Here is a 10,490-nt window from a genome sequence, read left to right on the forward strand (position 1 = left end):
AGCCAGAAGCGAGCAAATCTTATAAGAGCAGAAGATTCAGCCTTCGTCCCAGTCGAAGCAAGGGGTGAAGTTCTCCACTCTTCCTGCAAAACGAGGAGCTTGCAGATGGCTTGCGATGCATCTAGCCACAAATCTCTGCACATCCAAATAAATGCACCTGAACTTTAAAAACGAGGAGGGGCCACCACTGAAAAGGACAGCACCTGCTTGCATGCAGAAGGCATTAGGTCCAATCCATGGCATTAGCAGCTTCAAAGGGCAACGGAACCCGGCTGCAGCATCTGAAATCATGCCTGAAACTATGGAGAGCTGCTATCAACCAGAATAGGGTATATACTGCAATGGTGTCCAGAAATAAATAGTCCGATGAGACTGCTGAAAGGATAAAGAAAACTTGTGTATAGGTTTTACATGTGGTCAAGATGGAGCCAATTAGTTAACACTAGCAGAAGCTGACTCATATTCAAAACCAGGCATCCCCAAACTCGGCCCTCCAGCTGTTTTTAGCCTAGAAATCCCATGATCCCTAGATAACAGGACCAGAGGTCAGGGATGACGGGAATTGTAGTCCCAAAACAGCTGGAGGGCTGAGTTTGGGGGTACCTGCTCATAACAGACCTTGGAGAAGAAGCAGAAAGCAAGTAAGCCTGAGAGGATGTGATCTACTTTACCAACAAGCATACTAAAAGTGAATGGATCAGTGAGCTGAGCAACAGGTTGCCTTTCTATCACCCTCTACTGGCTCAGGTTGTTGTTGTTGTTTAGTCATGTCCAACTCTTTGTGACCCCATGGACCAGAGCACGCCAGGCACTCCTGTCTTCCACTACCTCCCGCAGTTTGATCAATCTCATGCTGGTAGCTTCGAGAACACTGTCCAGCCATCTTGTCCTCTGTTGTCCCCTTCTCCTTGTGCCCTCCATCTTTCCCAACATCAGGGTCTTTTCCAGGGAGTCTTCTCTTCTCATGAGGTGGCCAAAGTATTGGAGTCTCAGCTTCAGGATCTGTCCTTCCAGTAAGCACTCAGGGATGATTTCCTCAAGAATGGATAGATTTGATCTTCTTGCAGTCCATGGGACTCTCAAGAGTCTCCTCCAGCACCATAATTCAAAAGCATCAATTCTTCGGCGATCAGCCTTCTTTATGGTCCAGCTCTCACTTCCATATATCACTACTGGGAAAACCATAGCTTTAACTGTACAGACCTTTGTTGGCAAGGTGATGTCTCTGCTTTTTAAGATACTGGCTCAGGTACCTAAGTGCAAACATTGTTGCTTTCCTTGCCCCACCTAATAGATTTAGTTTTGGACAAGGCCGCAGAGGACAAGTCTTCAGTTAGCTTCTCAGCAGCTGTGCAGGCTTAGGTCAAATGCTGTGATGTGGAAGTACACATGCAACTGCAAAGGAAAGCCAAAAGGCAAGTGTTCGATATGTAGCTTTTCATATATGATAACGCAGGGGTGAGATGCTGGGTGTAGTTCTGAAGATGTCCACCACTATTACTGCCACCATACACACATACACTTACCTTCTTCCCCCAGGTCTCATGCAGGGGTGCTTGGGAAATTTGAATCCTGTCCATCCCATTGCAAATGGATCTTACCTCTGCCTCCTGGACTAATGTGTGGATTGGAACATAATTATTGTTTGGATTTCACACTTCTCCAAAGGGTGCGATGCGGCTCTTGATTCAGAAGAACATGCCAAAGTGCATTTAAAATGGGTATTTTAGGATCAAACACATTTAGAAATGTATGCACTGAAACGTATTTATTCGTTCCTTCAACTTTGAAGTGTTTTACCGGAGAGAGAATGGAGTGATGTGGTGGGTGTTAAGGAGATTGGTGAGCAATTGCATACTCGGAGGTTGCATGCTCAGTTTTGTGCAGTGCGGACGTGTGGTTCGGTGTGGTGTGAATATGCAGATGAATGATTTTGGTGATCTTACTTTGTGGCTTTAAAAATATACTTATGATATGTTTAGGGTGCTTTGTTGCCTGTTGATGTTCCCTGGACTGTTAAGTTTTGCATATGGTTACATTGCTTAGAGGAATGTATTTAATGAAGTTAGATAACATGTGGGATTGTCATGATTAATCAAAACAAAATAAAAAAATTCCTTCCAGTAGCACCTTAAAGACCAACTAAGTTAGTTCTTGGTATGAGCTTTCGTGTGCATGCACACTTCTTCAGATACCAAGAACTAACTTAGTTGGTCTTTAAGGTGCTACTGGAAGGAATTTTTTTGTTTTGTTTTGACTATGGCAGACCAACACGGCTACCTATCTGTAACTGTCATGATTAATAGTGACCATAGTAAGGTAAAGAGACCCCTGACCATTAGGTCCAGTTGTGACCAACTCTGGGGTTGCGGCACTCATCTCGCTTTATTGGCCGAGGGAGCCGGCGTACAGCTTCCGGGTCATGTGGCCAGCATGACTAAGCTGCTTCTGGCGAACCAGAGCAGCGCACGGAAACGCCGTTTAGTGGCCATAGTAGTTCTACCTTATTGTGTTTCAGTTAAAGGTTTTGTATTGCGTTTCTTAGAGATTTCTGCTGAGAGATTTCTGTTGAAATATGAAGCGGTGTATATAAAAGACATACATACCTATTTAAATAGCATGCTGCAAAAAAAAATTCAATTTAAATACAATTTTTGTGCATGTTTTTCCACCCTTTTTGGTAGATTAATGCAGAAATAGGATGGAACAAATATATGAATAAACAGAGAAATAAATAGACTTTTTCATCCATTCCAAGTCCCTGGGATACAGGCCATATAAGTTCTTAACCTGAAACCTGAGATACCACTTTAGCTAATGGGGCCTCCCACTGCCGCTGCGCTGCCGGCACGCGATTTCTGTTCTCATCCTGAAGTAAAGTTCTTAACCCAAGGTACTACTTCCGGGTTAGTGGAGTCTGTAACCCGAAGTGTTTGTAACCCAAGGTGTTTGTAACCCAAGGTACCACTGTATCATCTCCTGCACCAACCTCCGAAGCACAGCCAGCCTTCCAAATTCTAACATCTCCAAATTTCGCAGTGTGGTTCTCCAGCCAAATAAAGTTGACAAAAATGCCCATACTGGGATAAAGGTATATATTAGGGGAAATAGCATACCAAAAAAGAAAGGTGTACAGTACAAAAAATGCACACAAAAATGCTGACAATTTTCATTTGGACTTTTTTAAATTAATAAAAAAACCAGCATTGGTGTGAAAATATGCAGAACCAAACTTCAGATTGGAAAAAAGAGAGAGAGAAACTGAGAGAAAACAAAAGTGACTCATTTGCCCATCCCGAATCACAGCAAGCACCACCTGGACCTCTTGATTAGTAAGTGCCATATTTTCAAGAGGTGAGACATGCTTTCCAGTTTAGATTATGGTGCTGGCTCAGTGTGTAGAGATGCACAACTATTTCATTTGCACTTCATATTTAAGCAAACCAGCCTGAATCACACTTTCCGGACTAATACACCGATGAGGGGGAAAATGTATTTTAGGGCAAAAGATGTATCCAAAAATGCTAATTTTATGCAATATAAATATATTAAAGCTCAAAGTCTGCACCTTAATAAATGTAAAATGCATGATTTAAAATAATAATAATAATAATGGCATAATGATGAGGCAAAATAGTTTACTTATTATCTTTATATCCTGCTTTTGCTCCAAGGAACTGAAGGTTGTGTACGCATTTCTTTCCCTCTCCATTTTAACCTCACAACAACAACCTTGTGAGCAAGGTCAGGCCGAGAGATACTGACTGGCCCTCATTCAGCCATGAAGCCCAAGGTCACCCAGTGGGCTTCATGGCTGAGTAAGGATTTGAACCCTGGTCTCCCAGGTCATAGTCTGGCACTCTAACCATCACACCACACTGGCCCTTAGGAATGAACACATGTGAAACTAACAAGAACTAGGAAGAGACTGGCCTGCCCATCATCAGTTGTGTTCAGTGAGTCCTTGGCACCATACGCAGAGCTGTTCAGGCAGCCTAGCTTTACAAGGATGGCATCCCACCTGAGTCACTGTGCAGTGGCTCTAACAAGGTCACCTGAATGGTGCTTCAGATTGTCACCACAGTGCACGGAGTCTTCCTACCTTTTCTTTTTAATGGGCACACTTGTAGGAGAAATTAACAAAAATGTGGCCGATTGGGGAGGGGGTGGGGGTGGGGAAGAGAGATGAGTAAAGGTGCTATTTCATTAGATGTCAGGTTTCCTTGCTCTGAAAGCACTTTTGCTCTGGCACTTTTTTCCTGCAGGCGATGATAAAGCTACTGATTAAATTTTAAAGAAACTGTCTTTGAAGAAGTCAAGAGCTGGAACTGTAGGGGAATACATTATTTAAAGGAGAGGCCACGTGACTTCCAGGCTCCAGCACAGATAGCACTTGTCCTGAAAGTCCCGGGCTGCAGAGTCTCTCCACGACATAATGGCACTACTTCCAAGTCACAAAGAAGAGCCCTGAACTCTGATATATGCTGAAATAACTCATTTATTGCACCCTCTGACTGTAACTTTAACAAGGCTCCGTTTTTATAGCTAATACTCTGGAAAACTATAACTCCCGCTCTTTACGACAAAGCACAAAACTCTGCAGGAAAATGGGGGCAGGGTGTGTGTCACATGAGTTCATCTTGCCTTATCCATCAGGGCCCTAAACAGATTTTCCACATAAAAATATATATTGCATGATGCCTGTAAAAACAAACAAACCCAGCTGTAAATGGCTAAATGCCAGCTCAATGGTATGACGCATTTGTGTGTGTGCAGATTTACGCAGCAAGATGACCAACGGTGTCACAGTGATTGATAAAACTCTTTTGGAAAGTTAAAATTGTGGTTGACGTTGCATCTCTTGTTAGGTGTGTTTGACCGTGGATTTGTATTGTTTGAGCCAAAGGAAAGTAAGCCTAGGTGAGTTTTTAGGTACATGCTGGACCAGGCCAAGATCTGGACAGGGTGGAGATTTGTCAAGGTTGAAAGCCTATAGCACCAGGCCTCAGTGAAGTCTGGAGCTCATTGGGATTGGTAGGGTGGAAGGTAGGGAGGTCCACCAGTAGGTGGCGCAAGAGCAAATGTTAGGCAGAGCCAAGGAATTCTGGTTTTGTTCCTTTCCTCAGTGAATTCAAAGAGGAGGAAGCTGGCAGCCATTACCACTCCTTAGATTGGTTGTAAGTATAAGGATGTAGATAGCCTGGCTGAGGGCAGGCTGAGTTCAGTGCAGAAGTGACCCATATGTCCTAATGGACCCAACTCCCCCAGCCAGCCCTACCATTAAGCAATCTGAGGCAGCCAGCTCAAAGTGGTGGTAACTGAGCTGTGTGTGTCCTCTGGCTTGCCCCATCCCCTCAACTCCCCTGAGGTGTGGTGGTGGTTGGTATCCCATTGCCAGTGCTGAAAAAAAATTCTCAGCCACCAGCCTAGTTGGCCTCTGTTTCTAGAATTGAGCAGTCACATCTTGTCTTTCATTCCAGGTAGCAAATAACAAGCCCTGCCAGTAAAGCAAGGGTGGGGGCCATGTGGTCCTCCAGGTGTTTCTGGACTCCAAATCTCATCACCCACAGCCAGCTTGGAAATGGTCCGGGATGACAAGTGTTCAAGTTCAACATCATTTGTCGTTCCACAGGCTTCACATCCCTGTTGTTAAAGGTGCTGGATGTAGCCTTATGTCTCTCTATCCAGGGGAGAAATAATCCCTGACAGTTGTCTGTCAGGAATTTGCTCCCTCAAGACGTAGTGGTGGCCACCAACGTGCACAACTTTAAAAGAGGATTAAACAAATTCAAGGAGAAAAAGGCTATGAATGGCTACGAACTTTGATGAATATGTTCCACCTCCACTGTCAGAGGAGTATGAACACCAGTTGCTGGGAGGGAACTGCACTTGGAGAATGTGGTTGCACTTGTGTGCTTCTCATAGGCATCTGGCTAGGTTCTGTGAAGAGAGCACTGGACTACGTAGACTTTTGTCTTGTACTCTTCTTACGTTCTTATTCCTCGTGGTCACCTGGCATGCTCCCCAAATTTGGGAGGGTAAGTCCACCTTCACCAGCACAGCCAAGTCAACAACATGAAGCCCAAGTCTCATAAAGCAGACCTGCTCAAGATGTGACCCACCAACCACACCAGACATGTTCAGCGGTTGCACCCAAGGGGTTAATAAACATCCCAGGCTACACCTTCATCAGAAGCTGTAAAATCAAGAAGTTAATTGAGCTACTGATGGATTGCATACATGACTAGTGGTGGGTAGTGTTCAATTTGGTGGGTCATAAGCTATGGATGCCGACTGTAAAATCCCTGCATACCATAAAACCCTATGAATAAAATGGGGATGGGAAGGAAGGAAGGAAGGAAGGAAGGAAGGAAGGAAGGAAGGAAGGAAGGAAGGAAGGAAGGAAGGAAGGAAGCTTTCAGTGGGACTGAATGGGTTAGCAGTATCCTTGCTTCCATTGTATTTCCCCCACCAGTTCAGACTTTAAAATCTGGATTCCAAAACTGGAAAGACACTTCACAAAATTACTGTCACCTTGATTATTTTCAATCTCTTTAAAGAGTGTCTACAGAACAGCAGGGTTCCGCTATCATTTTTCTGGTGCCAACCTCTACTAATTTTCCCCCCTTCAGATTTTTCAGGAAAATGTATTTTCCTTCCCATAAATTGGATCAGATTGAAACTGCAGAGTGAGAAAGCAAAGCGGGCTTCTCAAAATGCTGTCGGCATCTCACAGGACTTTATTTATTTGTTATGCATTTGGAAAGACTTCAAGACATATTATGGCTCGCCTTGGCCTCTTCTTCCTTTTAATTTGAAGTTACATTAAGGTGAAAAAATAATGTGATGTTTACATTTTTATTATTGTTGGCACCCTGCAGTGTGTAAAATAATCATAATCAGGGGGAATGATTACATCTGTAACATTTTGGTCAGAAAAGTAATGAGTTTCTTTTAAACCAATGAAATGGCTGCTTGATGTAGCTGGTTATTATGGACTGGAGTGTAAAGCATGAATCAGTGCAAATCCCACGGATTGAAGGGGGTGCTTGTTCCTACTGTGGACCAATGGGCATAGGGGAAGGATCATGCCAAAATTCAGTTTTTTTCTTGTGACTGTGAATGTGCTTTAAATGTATAGCATGGTTCTGACATGGGTGGTGCTGATTCAGCATCACCTAGTCTGTGCAATCCACTTGAAAACCATGGCATGAATCTCTTTGAACATCCCAGTCTCTGCACATTACAGGTTGCAGAAATTCCAGGGGCAGACACAGAGAACACAGTCCGTGCTGGGAGATGTTGCCATGTGTATCATGATTTGTGAATCTTGGTAAGGTTAAAAAAAAGGTAAAGGACCCTTGGGCGGTTAAGTCCAGTCAAAGGTGACTATGAGGTTGTGGCACTCATCTCGCTTTCAGGCTGGCGTTTGTCCACAGACAGCTTTCCGGGTCATGTGGCCAGCATGACTAAACCACTTCTGGAGCAACGGAACACCACGATGGAAACCAGAGCGCATGGAAATGCTGATTACCTTCCCGCCACAGCGGTACCTATTTATCTACCTGCACTGGTATGCTTTCAAACTGCTAGGTTGGCAGGAGCTGGGACAGAGCAACGGGAGCTCACTCCGTCGCGGGGATTCGAACCATTGACCTTCTTATCAGCAAGCCCAAGTGGCTCAGTGGTTTAGACCACAGTGCCACCTGCATCTGGTCCAACACTTTAGGAAGCTTCGGCCCTGCTGATGGACAAAAGGGATATTGACAAACATTGCTGGGAATGATTTGCCTGGTGCTTGAGAGCCAGTGTGGTGTAGCGGTGGACTCGTAATCTGGTGAACTTGGTTCGATTCCCCACTCCTCCACATGCAGCTGCTGGGTGACCTTGGGCCAGTCACACTTCTCGGAAGTCTCTCAGCCCCACTCACCTCACAGAGTGTTTGTTGTGGGGGAGGAAGGGAAAGGAGATTGTTAGCCACTTTGAGACTCCTTCGGGTAGTGATAAAGCGGGATATCAAATCCAAACTCTTCTTCTTCTTTCAGCTGAACAACAGCTATACTAACAGCAGTAAATAATAATAACAATTACAATTACAGCAGCATACATTGCTTTATTGTGTTTAAAGCACTTCACATATTTCACCTATTTGTAATACTTACAACAATCCTAAAAGGTGGATTACTTAACTGTTTTCCCGATATAGCAGAAGGGGCTAAGGCCAGCTAATGGGTTCATGGCATGTGTTCAGACCAGGATCCATCTCTTATTCCCTCTGCTTCTTTAGCATCTCCGAGGTGCTGGAGGGGAGCCCAAGCTCCCTGAAAGCCCAAAATAAGCAGAGTTGCCGCAGAACAGAACAAATGGATTTGGAAACACTTTTGCTTTTGGCTCAGCAAAATGACATGGTTGAATATGCGACTCCTGTCTCATCTTCTGCAGGCGTGGAATGGATTTATTAAGAAGATTTTACCCCTTTCCTCCCCTCCAACCACATCTGCGCATCATAACTTTGGTATGTTGCTTTCCAAGGCAAAATATAAATGTGGTCTCTGCCTCTGCATCTCTGCCCCCAGTTCCACACCATCCCTGCATGCAATCTTGGAGCTCCTTCATGCAAGGATTCTCTCTGCCCATCTTGATATTGTTAACTCTTAAACTGCCTTCAGGTAAATTTAAGCATGTGAGGGGGAGGGGAGGCAAGCATGATAAATTCAAACCTGCTGCAGCAGCCATTCCCATTTGCCTTCCTTCTCAGGGTAGGCAAACATCTGCAACAGGGATCCTTTTGTTTCTGTGGAGGCTCCCTGCTTATTTTAGAAAGCTAGAGAATTGGGAAAGGAATGATGATGATGATGATGATGATTTTACTATTTATACCCCGTCTATCTGGCTGGGTTTTCCCAGCCTCTCTGGGCAGCTCACAGCACATAAAAAATTGTAAAATGTACAATTCCAAGGGAAAACCCGCTCTTTAGTGATATATCAGAACAAATGGCAATCTGGTCAAAACCCAAATTCCTGTTAGCTCCGATTGAGCACTAAAGAGCAGTTTTTTCCCCAGGAGGGTGACGGAAGCAGCAGAACAAGGAGAGGTGTGGATAACCCAGTCTGTATATATGTATGTCTTTATTGTGAAATCACTTTGGGAAATGGGGCAAAAGCTTTAAATATGCTGTAAATATATGCTATAAATATATACACAGCCTGGGTATATGGGAGTTTCCTATGTTCCTGTCCCACGTGATGTGATTGCGTTAGGCTCTTCTTCTGTTTTCATAAAGTTCTGCTGAACTTTGAAAATATTTGTAAAACTACACAAAGTCCATGAACTGCAAGTACAGGGCATTTCATACTTGTTTACTGGCTAAGGGTGAGCTGAGCAGAGGAGATGGCAAGGAAATGAGAGGAATTAGTAAATGAACAGATTGAAGCAACTGATGTTCAGTTAAGGGTTGAAATGAAAATGAAGTGCTTTTACTGCCTTGACTCCAAAGAGCCAATATTCTTAAATAACGCTGGTGCCTGGCTGCTGTATAGGTCCACTAAATCAACTTCATTTGTTTTAAGCAAAGCTGTATCTATCTACTTACTTAACCAAAATCTACCCTAAGCACAACTCATCATGCAGGCAGGGAGACATTGCAGTGAGCTGAAAAACAGCTAAGCTGCAAATCTTGCAGGAGAAGGAATGGCGCGGCTGATCGAAAAGAAATGAAAGTTTCTGCAGGCAATGGAATCGAAACAAAATAAATGAGGTACAGGACACATTCACACTACTAAATTTCAATGTTGTTCCCTTTGGGAGAGAAGTGGAAATCTTTGGCAAAGAATTCTTGTAGTAACAGCAATCCCCAGATTTGCAAAAATCTGACACTGGTTTTGAGGGGCATTTTGTTTTTCCAGTAGGGTGCTTCTACTGCAGTTGGAGGCGAAGCAAATGGATGAGGAGCTGAAGTATGAGATTAATTAGGCCATATGCACACTACCCCAGTGTAGTGTAGTTGTTAGGGTGTTGGACTAGGGCCTGAGAGACCAGGGTTCAAAGCCCCACAGTCTAAGTCTCCCAGCTTAACCTACCTCACAGGACTGTTATGAGGATGAAATGAGATGGGGGAGAACCATGTGTGCCTCTTTAAGCTCCTTGGAAAACTGATCTGCTTTCCCCTCTACTCTGTCTTTTCTTCAGTGTTTTGTCTAGTTTGTAAGCCTGATGTAAGCAGGGTCTACCTTTCCTGTTTTTACTGAATTGAAGTGAGCTGCTTTGGGAACTGCAATTCCAATGTGCCAACTGCAATTCCAGAAAACTGGTTCAGTGGCAAAAGTGGACTCAACCAGCAGGCAAGCCCATTCCTCATGGGCAACATTTGACAGGTGTGTGGGTCCACTCACCTGATGTCACAATGGCATCAGGTGACCCATTTTTCCCTGAGCAGTGCACTCTGAAGCCTGTTTGGGTCAGGTGATTGCCAGGGCTTCAAAGAACCACA

The 10,490-nt window shown here is 44.1% G+C and overlaps 1 long non-coding RNA gene across 1 annotated transcript; it reads left to right on the forward strand.

Moving 5' to 3' along the window:
• The first annotated feature begins 1,565 nt into the window (after positions 1-1,565).
• LOC309343279 lies at positions 1,566-7,343 on the forward strand. Its single transcript, XR_014157233.1, has 3 exons — positions 1,566-1,669; positions 3,205-3,332; positions 4,266-7,343. It is a non-coding gene; the product is annotated as an uncharacterized lncRNA (long non-coding RNA).
• Positions 7,344-10,490: the final 3,147 nt, after the last annotated feature.

The sequence above is a fragment of the Podarcis erhardii genome (genome assembly GCF_964252035.2).
Source record: "Podarcis erhardii genome assembly, chromosome: 5".
Taxonomy (NCBI): Eukaryota; Metazoa; Chordata; class Lepidosauria; order Squamata; family Lacertidae; genus Podarcis; species Podarcis erhardii.